Consider the following 17,907-nt stretch of genomic DNA (forward strand, 5'->3'; position numbering starts at 1 on the left):
TATATACAGAACATTCCAACCTAAAACAACAGAATACTCATTCTCAAGTGCACACAGAACTTTCTCCAGAATAGACCACAGACTGGGTCACAAATCAGGTCTCAACTGACACCAAAAGACTGAGATTATTCCCTGCATATTCCCAGACCACAGTGCTTTAAAACTGGACCTCAATCACAAGAAAAAAATTGGCAGAAATTCAAACACTTGGAAGCTAAAGACCACTCTGCTCAAGAATGTTTGGGTCAACCAAGAAATCAAAGAACTTAAACAATTCATGGAAACCAATGAGAATGAAAACACATTGGTCCAAACCTGTGGGATACTGCAAAGGTGGTCCTAAGGGGGAAATACATAGCCATCCAAGCCTCACTCAAAAAAATAGAAAAATCCCAAATTCATCAACTAACTTTATACCTTAAAGAACGAGAGAAAAAGCAACAAATGATGCCTAAGCCATGCATTAGAAGAGAAATAATTAAGATTAGAGCAGAGATCAATGAATTAGAAACCAGAAACACAGTAGATCAGATCAACAAAACTAGAAGCTGGTTCTTTGAAAGAATTAATAAGATCGATAAACCACTGGCCAGACTTATCCAAAAGAAAAGAGAAAGGACCCGAATTAATAACATTATGAATGAAAGAGGAGAGAGTACAACTAACACCAAGGAAAGAGAAACAATTATTAGAAATTATTATCAACAACTATATGCCAATAAATTAAAAAACCTGGAAAAAATGGATGCCTTCCTGGAAACCTATAAACTGCCAAGACTGAAACAAGAAGGAATTGACAACCTGAATAGGCCAATAACCAGTAATGAGATTGAAGCAGTGATCAAAAACCTCCCAATCTGAAAAAAAAAAAAAGTTTAAAAAAAATTAAAAACCTCCCAAAAAACAAGAGTCCAGGGTATGATGTATTCCCTGGGGAATTCTACCAAACATTCAAAGAAATAATACCTATTCTCCTGATGCTGTTTCAAAAAATAGAAACAGGAGAGCTTCCAGACTCATTCTATGAGGCCAACATTACCTTAATCCCCAAACCAGGCAAAGGCCCCATCAAAAAGGAGAATTTCAGACCAATATCCCTGATGAATATGGATTCCAAAATTTTCAACAAAATCCCAATAGGATCCAACAATACATTAAAAGGATCATCCACCACGACCAAGTGGGATTTATCCCCGGGATGCAAGGGTGGTTCAACATTCACAAATCAATCAATGTGATAGAACACATTAATAAGAGGAGAGAGAAGAACCATATGGTCCTCTCAATTGATGCAGAAAAAGCATTTGACAAAATACAGTATCCTTTCTTGATTAAAACTCTTCAGAGTATAGGGATAGAGGGAACATTCTTCAAGTTCATAAAATCCATCTATGAAAACCCACAGCAATTATCATCCTCAATGGGGAAAAGATGAGAGCCTTTCCCTTAAGATCAGGAACTTGACAAGGATGCCCACTCTTACCACTATTGTTCAACGTACTACTAGAAGTCCTAGCAACAACAATCAGAAAACAAAAAGAAATAACAGGTATTCAAATTGGTAAAGAAGTCAAACTCTCTCTCTTTGCAGATGACATGATGCTTTATGTGGAAAACCCAAAAGACTCCACCCCTAAATTACTAGAACTCATACAGCAATTCAGTAATGGGGCAGGATACAAAATCAATGCACAGAAATCAGTTGCTTTCCTATACAATAACAATGTAACTGTAGAAAGAGAAATTAGAGAAACGATCCCATTTACAATGGAACCAAAAACCATAAGATACTTTGGAATAAACCTAACCAAAGAGGTAAAGGATCTATATTCTAGGAACTACAGAACACTCATGAAAGAAATTGAAGAAGACACAAAAAGATGGAAGAACATTCCATGCTCATGGATTGGAAGAATAAACATTGTTAAAATGTCTATGCTGCCCAGGGCAATCTATACCTTCAGCGCCATCCCAATCAAAATTCCAATGACATTTTTCAAAGTGCTGGAACGAACAATCCTAAAATTTGTATGGAATCAGAAAAGACCCAGACAGATATGTGATAAAGGAAGACATGCTCTTGGATCCACCATCTAGATGCCCAAGAAATCACAGAGAAGGGGCCATGCAAAATCAATTAGATAATCATGGCACCAGGTTTCTACCAAGCTCCTCAGAACCTGAGGTTCCCATGAGAACAAATTGACCATAGGAGAAGAAGTGGAGCTATATGCCAATTAAATTTAACAAGTTCTTAGTGTCTGTGCTTCAAGTTGAAAGAAAGGAAAAATGGAACAGAAAAGGACTTGTATTATGTCTGTGGTTGCTGAGCTGTGTCAATCAGGGAGGGAAGGTGAAAACACTGCCACTTTAACTGTGGGGTTTGTTCTCAGAAGACATGGAGGGTTGAGTTACAAGCAAGGATGGGATGGATTTTTTTCCTATTCTCTCTGAGTCTGAGCTTAGGGTCTTCTTGGTGGCTCATTAAGAAAATAGGTAGCTCTAGTTGTTCCCAGCTGGCACTGAGCAAACCCTCTAAAATAGAAATGTCCAGTGACATAAATATGGTTTTTCATTAAGTATATATCTTAAATTTTAAGAAGTAAAAAAGCAAAAAAAAAAACAAAAAAAACAGGTTTGCAGTATTTTAAAACCTAGAGATTTGCTAAGCCCTCTAATTCATTTTTTTATAAATAAGGAAATACAGACCCAGAGACATTTTATTAAAATGACAATGTGCCACTGTCCCTGTTGCTAAGAGAGTCTTTAATCTTATATGATGCTGAAGGCTAGGGCAGGTTCTTCACACCTCTGAGTCTCTCAAACCAATGTTAAGTAGAAGCCAAGTCTTTGCTGATCCACCAAGCCAAACACATGATCAAAGGTGAAATGGGTAAGACTTCTCCTCCTATTGACATTCAGATATGCCAACTCAAGGTATCTGTTTGTGAGGGGTCAAATTATTGAGATGAAAGCTAGGCTATAAAAAGGCTAAGCATCTAAGTTTAGAATAAATATAGTAAACACATAAATTTGAAATTATTTTGACATAATTAAATGAGGCCACCAGGAACTTTGATTTAGTAAACAGCAACAAATATGTCATTTTAGATGTCACCAAGATGGTGACCTAGGAGACCCTTGAATTTTCCTTCTGCCACAGACACACCAAATGTAGAGCTACACACAGAACAATTTCCTCTGAAAGAAATATGGAAACTAGTTGAATGACTCTTATACCTCAGGTAACTGAGAAAATACCCACATTGAAATGGGTAGGAAAGGCTGAGACACATTCTTGCTATAAACAAGATGCCCTGCACAGTGCCTTACCACAGGGAGGGCCCTCTAACTCCCAGCTTCTCTCTGAAGAGCACAGGGTTTGGGTCTTACATCCAGTGCCCCAAATTTTAAGGCTGATAGATAAGTGTCCAAATCACTTAACTCTGAAAGCCAACAGGACTTGTGGTCACAAGTCCCATAGGAGTATAGCAAACAACAGGCAATTTTTAATGGGCACATGAGCACTCACCACATCTATCCTCCCAGGGCTCTGCACAGAAGGAGCAGGCAGGAAAAAAAAAAAAAAAAGCCCATTTCCAGTCTTTCCCTGAAGGAGTTTGACTACATACATTTTAAGCTGCTGCTGAGGGTCAAGTTTCCAATTAGCATGCACCTAGGTACTCTGTAATCTTCCTTGGAGAACAAAAAAGTCAGTGAGCACTTATGCCAACTTCTCCACCTGGCTCATTCCAACAATAAAACCAAACTTCCAGTTTCATCCTAGAAGGAGCTTGTCTATATATTTAGTGCCCCAAATTTAACAGCTTCCATGAGAGGGATGGGCCCCAAATTACTTATCCCTGATAAACAATGGGGCTTACATTCATATGAGTTCCCAGGACTATAGAAAACAAAGAAGCAGTTGTCAAATGGCACACAATCACTCTCCCCATATAGCTGTCCCCCTGGGCTTAGCACAGGGACTGGGCAAAAACACCCATCTCCCAATTTCTCCCCAAAAGAACTTGAGTGCATACTTTCCCAACTATTGCCGAAGGTTCTGGCTTCTAATCTGCCTACATATGGGAGCTGACTGCATTCCCCCAGAAATCTATTAGAGCTAGTGGACAAATCCCCTGATGTCTCCCTTCAGCTTGCTCCAACAGTAAGACCAAGTCTCCAGCTTCTCCCTGGAAGGAGCTTGTCCAGACATAACTACCCCAACTGTTATGGATGCCACCCAAGGGACTGGCTCCCAAATCACCTAACTCTGAGCACTGATGGGGCTCAACATTCACAAGTCCCCTGGACCACATAAAAGAGACGGTTCCATTTGGGAGCCCAGTGATTATTCCCTCTGGCTCAGCACAGAGTAAGTAAGCAAAAACACCCAGGTCTCAGTTTCACCCAAATAAGGGGTAGACTACATACCTAACATCTTTCCTTTCCCATGTGCTACACAAAAGTGGGGTTTCTAATTAACCTACATCAGGGAGCTGAAGGGGCAGGCAATTAGTCATCTTCCAGGAGCAATCAATATGTGTATGAGTATTTAGCCCACTTTTGGGACACCAACAGGTCCTGTCACACCCTCAACTACTAGGAGTCACTAAAAACAAAGACTATGGTTTGCACAGTCACAGAAGTTTGAATGGTAACCAGTAGCTTGGTCCCAGGCTGACTGATGAAGCTCTTCCCCTTACCAGTCAATCAAGATTGAGACAGGTGGCTGTTATATCTAATGTGTAGAAACCAACACAGAGACTCAAGTAAAATGAAGAGATATAACAATATGGCCCAAACAAAAGAACAAGATGAATCTCAAAAGGACAGTGTTAGTGAAACAGGGATGAGCTGTTCACCCAAGAGAGTTCATAGTAATAGTCATAAGCATGGTCACTGAAGTCAGAAGAGCGGTTCATGGACAAAGTGAGAATTTCAACAAAGAGAGAAAAGGTTAAAAAGTGCCACACAGAAATCATGCAGCTGAGGAATAGAATAAGTGAGCCTAACATTCAAAAGAGGGTTTTAACAGCAAACTATACCAAGTGGAAAAAGGATCCATGAACATGAACAAGACACTGGAATTCATCTAATCAGAGGCATAAAAGAGAAAAAGAATGAAAAAGAGGGAAGATATCTCCAGGGTTTGATGGGACACCATCGAGTGGACCAATATTCACATTATAGGGATCCAGAAGGACAAGAGAGAACAAAGGGCCAGAGAGTCTATTCAAAGAAATAATGGTGAAGAACCTGGGCAGGTGGGGAACAGATATCCAGATCCAGGAAGCCCAAAAAGTACCAAAAAAGATGAACCTAAAGAGACCACATGAACACACATTATAATTAACAAAACTTAAAGATGAAGAAACACAAAAGCATCAAGAGAAATGCACCTTGTTATACAAAAGGGAACCCTCTCATAGGACCATGAGAAGACTTTTCAACATAAATCTTGTAGCCAGAAGAGAGTAAAATGATATATTGAAAGTGCTGAAAGAAAAAAAAAAAATGTCACTCAAAAGCACTCTACCCAGCAAAGCTCTCATTGGAATTGAAGAGATAAAGAATTTCCCAGACAAAGAAAAATTGAAGGAGTTCATCCCCATTAGACTAGCCTAACAGAAAAGTTAAAGGACGGTCTTCCAACTGAAATGAAAGAATGCTAATTAGTAACAGGAAATGTATAAAGTATAAAACTCACTATTAAAGGTAAACATAGTATTAAATTCAGAATACTTTAACATAGTAATGATGGTGGGTAAATCACCTCTATAACTCTAGTATAAATGTTAAAAGACATAAGTATTAAAAATGACTATAACTACAATAATTTGTTAATTTGTTAATGGACACACAATATTAAAAATGTAAATCATAACATCAAAAACATAAAATGTGGGGGGAGTGTAACAATGTAAAGTTTTTGTACGTGTTCAAAGTTAAGTTGTTATCAGCTTAAAATAAAAGTGCTTTCAATGTAAAATTCATGGTAACTAGAAACAAAAACTTACAGTAGATATACAAGAGATAAAGAGATAGGAATCTAAGCATACCGCTACAGAAAATCACCACGTCACAAAGGAAGAGAGCAAGAGAGAAAGGAAGGAACTAAGAAAATACAAAAAGCCAGAAGACAATAAAATGGCAATAATCATTCCATATCAATCAATAATTACTTTGAATATTAATGGACTAAATTCCTCAATCAAAGACACAGAGTGGCTGAATGGATAAGAAAGATAAAACAAAATAAAACAAAAAAACACTCAACTATATGCTGCCCACAAGATTCACATAAGCTTTGAGGACACAAATAAACTGGAAGAGAGGGATGGAAAAAGATACTCCATACAAACAGAATGAAAAAGAAAGCAGTGTTTGCTACACCTACATCAAACAAAAGTATACTTTAGCCAAAAACTGTAACAAGATACAAATAAAATAATTATATAATGGCAGAAGGTCCAATTCATCAAGAAAATATAATAATTATAAATACTTATGCATCCACATTACAGCACTTAAACATATAAGTGAATATTAATAGACATGAAAGGACAAATAGACATCTATTAAATAATAATAGGGAATGTTAAACCCCACTTGCACCAATGGATAAATTTTCCTGGCAGAAAATCAATAAGAACACATTGGACTTAACTATACATTAGACCAGATGGACCTAACAGACATGTACAGAACACCCCATCTAACAGTTGCAGAATACACATTCTTTTCAAGCACACATGGAACATTTTCATGTGTTAATCCATAATACAAGTCTTAATAAATTTAAGAATATTCAAGTCATATAAACCATCTCTTTGGGCCACAGTGACATGAAACTAGAAATCAATTATAAGAAGAATGGAAAATGTACAGGTATGTGGAAATTAAACATGCTCCTAAAAAACCAGTGGGTAAAAAAAACAAATCAAAGGGAAATGGGAAAAAAAAAATCCTGAAACAAATGAAAATAGAAACACAACATATCAAAACTTGCAGGATGCCCCAAAAGCAGTTCTTAAAGGAAAGTTAATAGTAATAAATGCATACTTACATAAAAGAAAGATCTCAAACAAATAACCTAAATTTGTACTCCAAGGAACCAGAAAAAGAAGAACAAATAGAACCCAAAGTTAGTAGAAAAAAGGAAATAAAGATAACTGAAATTAAATAGAGACAAAAAAGAAAATTAAAAAGATAAGTGAAACTAAGAGCTGGATTTTTGAAAAGGTATACAAAACTGACAAACCATTAGCTAGACTATGAAAATAAGAGAGAGGACTCAAATAAAATAAAATACAATAAAATAAAGAGAAAAAATTACAACTGACACCACAGAAATACAAAGGATCATAAGAGACTGCGTTGAACAACTATATGCCAACAAATTAGATAACCTAGAAGTGGATAAATAGAAACACACCACCGATCAGGACTTAATCATGAAGAAATTGAAAATCTGAACAGACCAATTACTGTTAAGGAGATTGAATCAGTCATCAGAAACATTCCCTCCAGGGGGCGGAGCAAGATGGCGGAGGAGTAGGAGACCTGGATTTCCTCTGGTCTCAGGAATTCAGCTGGATAGGGATCAAACCATTCAGAACACCTACAAACTCAACAGGAGATTGAAGAAAAGAATAACAACAACTCTCTGAACAGAAAAGCGACCACTTTCTGGAAGGTAGGACATGCGGAGAAGTGAATCCGAGGCGATATTCGGGAGGATAGATGGCGGGGAAGGGGCCTCCGTCGGCTGCTTCTGGCAAGTGATAAAACCACGGAGCACAAAATCGGAACTTTTAGAAGTCTGCTCCGCTGAGGGACGTCGCTCCGGTGGCGAAGTGGGGGGTGGAACCCTCGCGGGACAGCATGGTCTCAGGACCCTCAGGGTCACAGGAAGACTGGGGGTGGCTGAGTGCGGCAGAGCTCCCAGGTATCAGAGCAGGGAAGCCGCTGCAGAGACGGAGCCGAGGCGCGGGCTCTCAGCTCCGGGTTTGCATAAACCATGATCCGCGGCACAGTCGGGCCACTGCTCCTCCAGCAGGGACCCAACAAGCAGCAGATCCGGGGAGACTCACCTTCCTTCCCCGGGAGGAGCGGCGCGGGAGCACACCGCAGGGATCTGCTGGGTTTGGAGACTCCACACGAGGTCGGGTGCCAGAGATAGAAATGCGCGGTCACACGCCGGGTGAGCACGGAGTGCGGCTGGAGACCGGGAAGACGGGAGTGACTGACTGCTTTTCTCTGGGGGCTCAGTGAGGAGCGGGGCCCCAAGTTCTCGGCTCCTCCAGGGCAGAGAATGGGAGGCCGCCATTTTCACTCTCGGCCTCCAAAGCTGTACGGAAAGCTCGCAGGGAACAAAAGCTCCCGAGAGCAAACTTGAGCAGATTACTTAGCCCAGACCGGCAAGGGTGGGGCAATTCTGCCTCCGGCAAAAACATTTGGAAACCACGGCAACAGGCCCCTCCCCCAAAAGATCAGCGAGAACAGCCAGCCAAGACCAAGTTTACCGATCATGAGAACAGCACAATTCCAGCGCTAGGGGAATGCTGCACATAGAATCCATGGCTTTTTTTACCAGGATTCTTTAGTCTTTCAAAGTTAATTTTTTTAACTTTTTTTTTTGAATTTTTCTTTTTCCCTTTTTCAACCAACATCTTATCAATCCCTTTTAAAAATATATATATTTTTTTCATTTTTAGAGTCATATTCTATCCCTTCAGAGTAGTTACCCGTATTTTTGGCATATATATATAAGCTGTTCTGACTTTAAAATTTTGAGAGAGTTTCTTCTAACAGATCAAAATATACCCTAAATCTCTAGTGTATGTTTTTTTTCTAATCTCCTGCCTGATCACAATCTCCCTTTTTTTTCTTTTGTTTTTAAATCCTCTTCTTTCTTTTTTCAAACAACTTCTTGCCAATTCCTTTTATAAAATTTTTTATAATTTTCATCTTTACATTCATATTCCATCCCTTCATCATATCAACCCTTATTTTTGTACAAATATAAGTTTTTCCATCTTTAAAGTGTTGGGAGGCACTTTCTTCTAACAGACCAAAATACACCCAAAATCTAGTGTGTGGCACTGATCTATGTACCAGCCTGATCATATTTGATCATATTCTGGTTTTTTTTGTTTTGTTCTGTTTTTGTTTGTTTTTATTTTTATCTTTTTCTTTTTTCTCTCTTTCCCTTTCTTCTTTTCCCACTGCTTCAGGTTTTTTCTGATTTGTTTAGAGTATATTGTCTGGGGACGTTGTTACCCTGTTAGCATTTTGTTCTCTCATTCATCTATTCTCCTCTGGACAAAATGACAAGACAGAAAAAATCACATCAACAAAAAGAACAAGAGGTAGTACCAACTGTCAGGGACCTACTCAATATGGACATTAGTACGATGTCAGATCTAGAGTTCAGAATCATCACTTTAAAGATACTAGCTGGGCTTGAAAAAAGCATGGAAGTTATTAGAGAAATGCTTTCTGGAGAAATAAAAGAACTAAAATCTAACCAAGTCAAAATCAAAAAGGCTATTAATGAGGTGCAATCAAAAATGGGGGTGCTAACTGCAAGGATAAATGAGGCAGAAGAGAAATCAGTGATATAGAAGACCAAATGATGGAAAATAAAGAAGCTCAGAAAAAGAGAGATAAACAACTACCGGATCACGAGGGCAGAATTTGAGAGATAAGTGATACCATAAGATGAAGCAACATTAGAATAATTGAGATCCCAGAAGAAGAGAAAAGAGAGAGAGGGGCAGAAGGTATAATGGAGCAAATTACAGCAGAGAACTTCCCTAATTAGGGGCATGAAACAGGCATCAAAATTCATGAAGCACAGAGAACCCCTCTCAAAGTCAATAAAAGTAGGTCAACACCCTGACATCTAATAGTAAAACTTACGAGTCTCAGAGACAAAGAGAAAATCCTGAAAACAGCTCGGTAGAAGAGATCTGTAACCTACAATGGTAGAAACATTAGATTGGCAACACATGTATCCACAGAGACCTGGCAGGCCAGAAAGGACTGGCAGGATATATTCAGAGGACTAAATGAGAAAAATATACAGCCAAGAATCCTATATCCAGCTAGGCTGTCATTGAAAATAGAAGGAGAGGGGCGCCTGGGTGGCTCAGTAATTAAGTGTCTGCCTTCGGCTCAGGTCATGATCCCAGGGTCCTGGGATCGAGTCCCACATCGGGTTCCCTCCTCGGCGGGAAGCCTGCTCTCCCGCTCCCGCTCCCGCTGCTTGTGTTCCTGCTCTCGCTATCTCTGTCTCTGTCAAATAAATAAATAAAAATCTTTAAAAAAAAAAAAAAAGAAAATAGAAGGAGAGATCAAAAGCTTCCAGGACAAACAAAACTAAAGGAATTTGCAAACAGGAAACCAACCCTACGAGATATCTTGAAAGGGGTCCTCTAAGCAAAGAGAGAACCTAAAAGCAACATAGACCATTAACAGTCACCTTACAGGCAATACAATGGCACTAAATTCATATCTTTCAATAGTTACCCTGAATACAAATGGGCTAAATGCCCCAATCAAAAGACATAGGCTATCAGATTGGATCTGATATTGGATCTCTCTGCAAGACATTCATTTTAGACCCAAAGACACCCCCAGATTGAAAGTGAGGGGGTGGAAAACCATTTACCATGCTAATGGACACCAAAAGAAAGCTGGGGTGGCAATCCTTATAGCAGACAAATTAGATTTTAAACCAAAGACTGTAATAAGAGATGAGGAAGAACACTATATTCTACTTAAAGGGTCTATCCAACAATAAGATCTAACAATTGTAAATATCTATACCCCTAACATGGGAGCAGCCAATTATATAAGGCAATTAATGACAAAAAAAAGAAACACATTGACAATACAATAATAGTTGGGGACTTTAACACCCCCCTCATTGAAATGGACAGATCATCTAAGCAAAAGATCAACAAGGAAATAAAGACTTTAAATGACACACTGGACCAAATGGACTTCACAGACATATTCAGAACATTCCATCCCAAAGCAATGGAATACACATTCTTCTCTAGTGCCCATGGAACATTCTCCAGATGGATCACATCCTAGGTCATAAATCAGGTCTCAACCAGTACCAAAAGATTGGGATCATTCCCTGCCTATTTTCAAAACACAATGCTTTGAAACTAGGACTCAATCACAAGAGGAAAGTTGGAAAGAACTCAAATACATGGAAGATAAAGAGCAACCTACTAAAGAATGAATGGGTCAACCAAGAAATTAAAGAAGAATTAAAAAAATTCGTGGAAACCAATGAAAATGAAAACACAACTGTTCAAAATCTTTGGGATGCAGCAAAGGCAGTCCTGAGAGGAAAATATTTAGCAATAAAAGCCTTTCTCAAGAAACAAGAAAGGTCTCAAGAACACAACCTAACCCTACACCTAAAGGAGCTGGAGAAAGAACAGCAAATAAGGCCTAAACCCAGCAGGAGAAGAGAAATAATAAAGAGCAGAGCAGAAATCAATGAAATAGAAATCAAAAGAACAGTAGAACAGATCAATGAAACTAGGAGCTGGTTCTTTGAAAGAATTAACAAGATTGATAAACCCCTGGCCAGACTTATCAAAAAGAAAAGAGAAATGACCCAAATCAATAAAACCATGAATGAAAGAGGGCAGATCACAACCAACACCAAAGAAATACAAACAATTATAAGAACATATTATGAGAAACTCTATGCCAGCAAATTAGATAACCTGGAAGACATGGATGCGTTCCTAGAGATGTATCAAGACCAAAACTGAACAGGAAGAAATAGAAAACCTGAACAGACCTATAACCACTAAGGAAATTGAAGCAGTCTTCAAAAATCTCCCAACAAACGAAAGCCCGGGGCCAGATGGCTTCCCAGGGGAATTCTACCAAACATTTAAAGAAGAATTAATACCTATTCTTCTGAAACTGTTCCAAAATGTTGGAAAGGGAAAGAAAACTTCCAAACTCGTTTTATGAGGCCACCATCACCTTGATCCCCAAAGCAGACAAAGATCCCATCAAAAAGGAGAATTACAGACGAATAACTTTGATGAACATGGATGCAAGATTTCTCACCAAAATACTAGCCAATAGGATCCAACAGTACATTAAAAGGATTATTCACCACGACCAACTGGGATTTATCCCTAGGCTGCAAGGTTGGTTCAACATCCACAAATCAATCAATGTGATACAATACATTAACAAAAGAAAGAACAAGAATCATATGATCCTCTCAATAGATGCAGAAAAAGCTTTTGACAAAGTACAGCATCCTTTCTTGATCAAAACTCTTCAGAGTATAGGGATAGAGGGAACATAGCTCAATATCATAAAAGCCATCTATGAAAAACCCACAGTGAATATCATTCTCAATGGGGAAAAACTGACAGCTTTCGCCCTAAGGCAAGAATGTGGCAGGGATGTCCATTATCACCACTGCTATTCAACATAGTATTAGAAGTCCTAGCCAGAGCAATCAGATAACAAAAAGAAATCAAAGGCATCCAAATTGGCAAAGAAGAAGTCAAACTCTCACTCCTTGCAGAGGATATGATACTTTATGTGGAAAACCCAAAAGACTCCACCCCAAAACTGCTAGAACTCATACAGGAGTTCAGTAAAGTGGCAGGATATAAAATCAATGCACAGAAATCAGTGGCAATCCTATAAACCAACAACAAGACAGAAGAAAGAGAAATTAAGGAGTTGATCCCATTTACAACTGCACCCAAAACCATAAGATACCTAGGAATAAATCTAACCAAAGAGACAAAGGATCTGTACTCAGAAAACTATAAAATACTCATGAAAGAAATTGAGGAAGACACAAAGAAATTGGAAAATGTTCTATGCTCATGGATTGGAAGAACAAATATTGTGAAGATGTCAATGCTACCTAGAGCAATCTACACATTCAATGCAATCCCCATCAAAATACCATCCACTTTTTTCAAAGAAATGGAACAAATAATCCTAAAATTTGTATGGAACCAGAAAAGACCCCGAATAGCCAGAGGAATGCTGAAAAAGAAAAGCAAAGCTGGCGGCATCACAATTCCGGACTTCCAGCTCTATTACGAAGCTGTCATCATCAAGACAGTATGGTACTGGCACAAAAACAGACACATAGATCAATGGAACAGAATAGAGAGCCCAGACATGGACCCTCAACTCTATGGTCAACTAATCTTTGACAAAGCGGGAAAGAATGTCCAATGGAAAAACGACAGTGTCTTCAACAAATGGTGTTGGGAAAATTGGACAGCCACATGCAGAAGAATGAAAGTGGACCATTTCCTTACACCACACACAAAAATAGACTCCAAATGGTTGAAAGACCTCAATGTGAGACAGGAGTCCATCCAAATCCTAAAGGAGAACACAGGCAACAACCTCTTCGACCTCAGCCGCAGCAACTTCTTCCTAGAAACATCGGCAAAGGCAAGGGAAGCAAGGGCAAAAATGAACTATTGGGACTTCATCAAGATAAAAAGCTTTTGCACAGCAAAAGAAACAGTCAACAAAACCAAAAGACAACCGACAGAATGGGAGAAGATATTTGCAAATGACATATCAGATAAAGGGCTAGTATCCAAAATCTATAAAGAACTTCTCAAACTCAACACCCAAAGAACAAAGAATCCGATCAAGAAATGGGCAGAAGACATGAACAGACATGTTTCCAAAGAAGACATCCAAATGGCCAACAGACACATGAAAAAGTGTTCAACATCACTTGGCATCAGGGAAATCCAAATCAAAACCTCAATGAGATACCACTTCACACCAGTCAGAATGGCTAAAATTAACAAGTCAGGCAATGACAGATGTTGGTGGGGTTGCAGAGAAAGGGGAACCCTCCTACAGTGTTGGTGGGAATGCAAGCTTGTGCAGCCACTCTGGAAAACACTATGGAGGTTCCTCAAAAAGTTGAAAATAGAGCTACCTTACGATCCAGCAATTGCACTACTGGGTATTTACCCCAAAGATACAAATGTAGTGATCCAAAGGGGTACGTGCACCCTGATGTTTATAGCAGCCATGTCCACAATAGCCAAACTGTGTAAAGAGCCAAGATGTCCATCGACAGATGAATGGATAAAGAAGAAGTGGTATATATATACAATGGAATATTATGCAGCCATCAAAAGGAATGAGATCTTGCCATTTGCAAGGACGTGGATGGAACTGGAGGGTATTATGCTGAGCGAAATAAGTCAAGCAGAGAAAGACATGTATCATATGACCTCACTGATATGAGGAATTCTTAATCTCAGGAAACAAACTGAGGGTTGCCGGTGTGGGGGATGGGGTGGGAGGGATGGGATGGGGTGACTGTATGATAGACACTGGGGAGGGTATGTGCTTTGGTAAGCGCTGTGAATTGTGCAAGACTGTTGAATCTCAGATCTGTACCTCTGAAACAAATAATGCAATATATGTTAAGAAAAAAAAGAAGAAGAAGAAGAAGAAGAAGAAGATAGCAGGAGGGGAAGAATGAAGGGGGAGAATCGGAGGGGTAGATGATCCATGAGAGACAATGGACTCTGAAAAACAAACTGAGGGTTCTAGAGGGGAGGGGGGTGGGAGGATGGTTTAGCCTGGTGATGGGTATTAAAGAGGGCACATTGTGCATGGAGCACTGGGTGTTATGCACAAACAATGAATCATGGAACACTACATCTAAAACTAATGATGTAATGTATGGTGATTAACATAACAATAAAAAAATTTTTTTAAAAAAAGAAACTTTCCCTCCGCTCCAGCCCCGCCCCCCCCCCAAAAAAAGTCCAGGACCAGATAGATGGTGAATTCTAGCAAATATTTAAAGAAAAATTAATGTCATTCCTTCTGAAACTCTTCCAAAAATAGAAGAGGGAACATTTCCTAATTATTTTTCCATATGAGCACTACACTGATACCAAGTGAGACAAGTTCACTACAAGAAAAGAAATTACAGGCTAATATCTCAGATGTACATAGATGCAAAAATACTCACCAAAATATTACGAAATCAGGGATGCCTGTGTGGCTCAGTCATTTAAGCATCTGCCTTCTGCTCAGGTCATGATCTCAGGGTCCTGGGATGGAGTCCCACTTCCTGCTCCTTGCTCAGCAAAGAGTCTGCTTCTCCCTCTGCCTGCCTCTCCCTCTGCTTGTGCTCTCTCTCTTCTGACAAATAAATAAATAAAATCTTTTTTAAAAACAAAATATTAGCAAATCAAATAAAATAGCACCTCAAAAGGTTCACACATTATGATCAAGTAGAATTTATTCCTTGGATACAAGGATGGTTCAACATAAATGAATCAAAATGAATAAAAAAATATGATGATCTTAATAGATTCAGAAAATGCATTTGACAAAATTCAACATATTTTCATGATAAAATCACTCAACAGATTATGTATAGATGTAATATACTTCAACATAATAAAGGTCATATATAATAAGACCACAGCTATCATACTCAATGGTAAAAAGCTGAAAGCTTTTTTCCTAAGATTAGGAACAAGATAAGCGTGCCCACTCATACCCCTTTTATTCAACATAGAACTAGAAGTCCAAGCAAGAATAAACAGGTAAGGGGAATCTGGACTGGGAGTTCTGAGTGAAGCGGAGTGAGGTGGTGGGGACGCGGCGGCAGCACTGACAATGAGTTTTCTTGGAGGCTTTTTTGGACCCATCTGTGAGATCGATGTTGTCCTTAATGATGGAGAAACCAGGCAAATGGCTGAAATGAAAACTGAAGATGGCAAAGTAGAAAAACACTATCTTTTTTATGACGGAGAATCTGTTTCAGGAAAGGTAAACCTAGCCTTTAAGCAACCTGGAAAGAGGCTAGAGCACCAAGGAATTAGAATTGAATTTGTAGGTCAAATTGAACTTTTCAATGACAAGAGTAATACTCATGAATTTGTAAACCTAGTGAAAGAACTAGCCTTGCCTGGAGAATTAACTCAGAGCAGAAGTTATGATTTTGAATTTATGCAAGTTGAAAAGCCGTATTAATCTTACATCAGTGCCAATGTCCGCTTGAGGTATTTTCTTAAAGTGACAATAGTAAGAAGACTGACAGATTTGATAAAAGAATATGATCTTATTGTTCACCAGCTTGCCACATATCCTGATGTTAACAACTCCATTAAGATGGAAGTGGGCATTGAAGATTGTCTACACATAGAATTTGAATATAATAAATCAAAGTATCATCTAAAGGATGTGATTGTTGGAAAAATTTACTTTTTATTAGTAAGAATAAAAATCCAACATATGAAGTTGCAACTGATCAAAAAAGAGATCACAGGAATTGGACCCAGTACCACCACAGAAACAGAAACAATTGCTAAATATGAAATAATGGATGGTGCACCAGTAAAAGGTGAATCAATTCCAATAAGACTGTTTTTAGCGGGATATGACCCAACTCCAACAATGAGAGATGTGAACAAAACATTTTCAGTAAGGTACTTTTTGAATCTAGTCCTTGTTGATGAGGAAGACAGAAGGTACTTCAAGCAGCAGGAGATCATTTTATGGAGAAAAGCTCCTGAAAAATTGAGGAAACAGAGAATAAACTTTCACCAGAGATTTGAATCACCAGAATCACAGGCATCTGCTGAACAGCCTGAAATGTGAACTGAATAGGAGAAAAAAAGAAAAACCAAAAACTCCTATATCCATTGAGATTAAGTTCAGCAGGTTAAAGATGGTTGCAGCTTGTAGTGGGGGAAAAGGCCAAAACTCCATTTATAATAGTCTTCCTTTATCTTACAGTGCTGCATTTATTTTATGATACAACTAAATGTTCTTCATGTATATACATTAAAAAAAGCGCTTTCTTTGAAACACTGGAACTTTCTTAAGCTGCCGTTTTTTCTTTCTTGTATTTTTTTTTTTTTACTGCACACTTTGACCTGATAATAAGCACTCAGATATGCATAAACATAAACATTAAAGATTTTCATGTGAGTAAGCTGGTATTTGTAATTTTGCTTTTCTTAGTAATGTTGATTATAAATACTTTTCTCCTTTTTCATGCTAATAATTACCTCTTATTCTCTACATGCAAAAAATTAAGTATTTCGTGTTCAAATAAAGAAAGAAAAATTGAATGGGCCTTAAATCCTGCAAAGATTTAAAACATGGCATCTCAATATTTTTGAGGAATACATTTGTTTCTACATGTGTGTTTGAGAAATACCTATGGAGTGTTTCACTGTAGGTGCTTTTGATTCCACCATTCCATGGCTTCCTGAATTGTATCCTCTTTGAAGTCTTCTGTTTTGTGAATGTTAAAATTTTTCCCCGAGATTATGTGGCATGTCACCGTGGCCTGCTTCCTTCCTTCCTTCCTCCTTGCCTTCCTCCCTCCCTCCTTCTCTTCCTTTTCTCTTTCTTTCATTCATTCTTTTCTTTCTTTCTTTTTTGCCATATTAAGTAACTATTTTGCTATTACTATCCAGCAGGTACCACTGTATGTTTTCTGCAATGTAGAGTTGACTCTGTTGGCATTTTCGAATTTTTTAAAACTGTATCATTTTTCTGTAACTACTTTGAATTTTTTTTTTTAATTTAAGACATCTTTTTACCACATACATGAAATTATAATTTTGTTGCCTTCACAAATACTCTCTTCCCTTTCCAGGGGAAAGTTTGAGGATGGGGAACTCAGGAGGACCTGTGAAGCATGTAGTTATCTAGATCTGGACAATTTCATGTTTGTTAAACTGGAACTTTGGGTAGTTCAAACTCAAATGTAATTTCACCCACTCTTTAAATTTTGTTAACACTAAATTCAAGCCATTTGTTCAAAGTTGTAAAAAGAAGGTTTTAGTCATCTGTTCATATGCATGGGGTCTGATC

The 17,907-nt window shown here is 38.4% G+C and overlaps 1 pseudogene; it reads left to right on the top strand.

The window, feature by feature from the left end:
• The first annotated feature begins 15,696 nt into the window (after window positions 1-15,696).
• Window positions 15,697-17,017, top strand: LOC118007483 (annotated as a pseudogene).
• The last annotated feature ends 890 nt before the right edge of the window (window positions 17,018-17,907 follow it).

Source organism: Mirounga leonina, unplaced genomic scaffold, assembly GCF_011800145.1.
Source record: "Mirounga leonina isolate KUSES-001 unplaced genomic scaffold, KU_Mleo_1.0 Mir_125, whole genome shotgun sequence".
NCBI classification, from domain to species: domain Eukaryota; kingdom Metazoa; phylum Chordata; class Mammalia; order Carnivora; family Phocidae; genus Mirounga; species Mirounga leonina.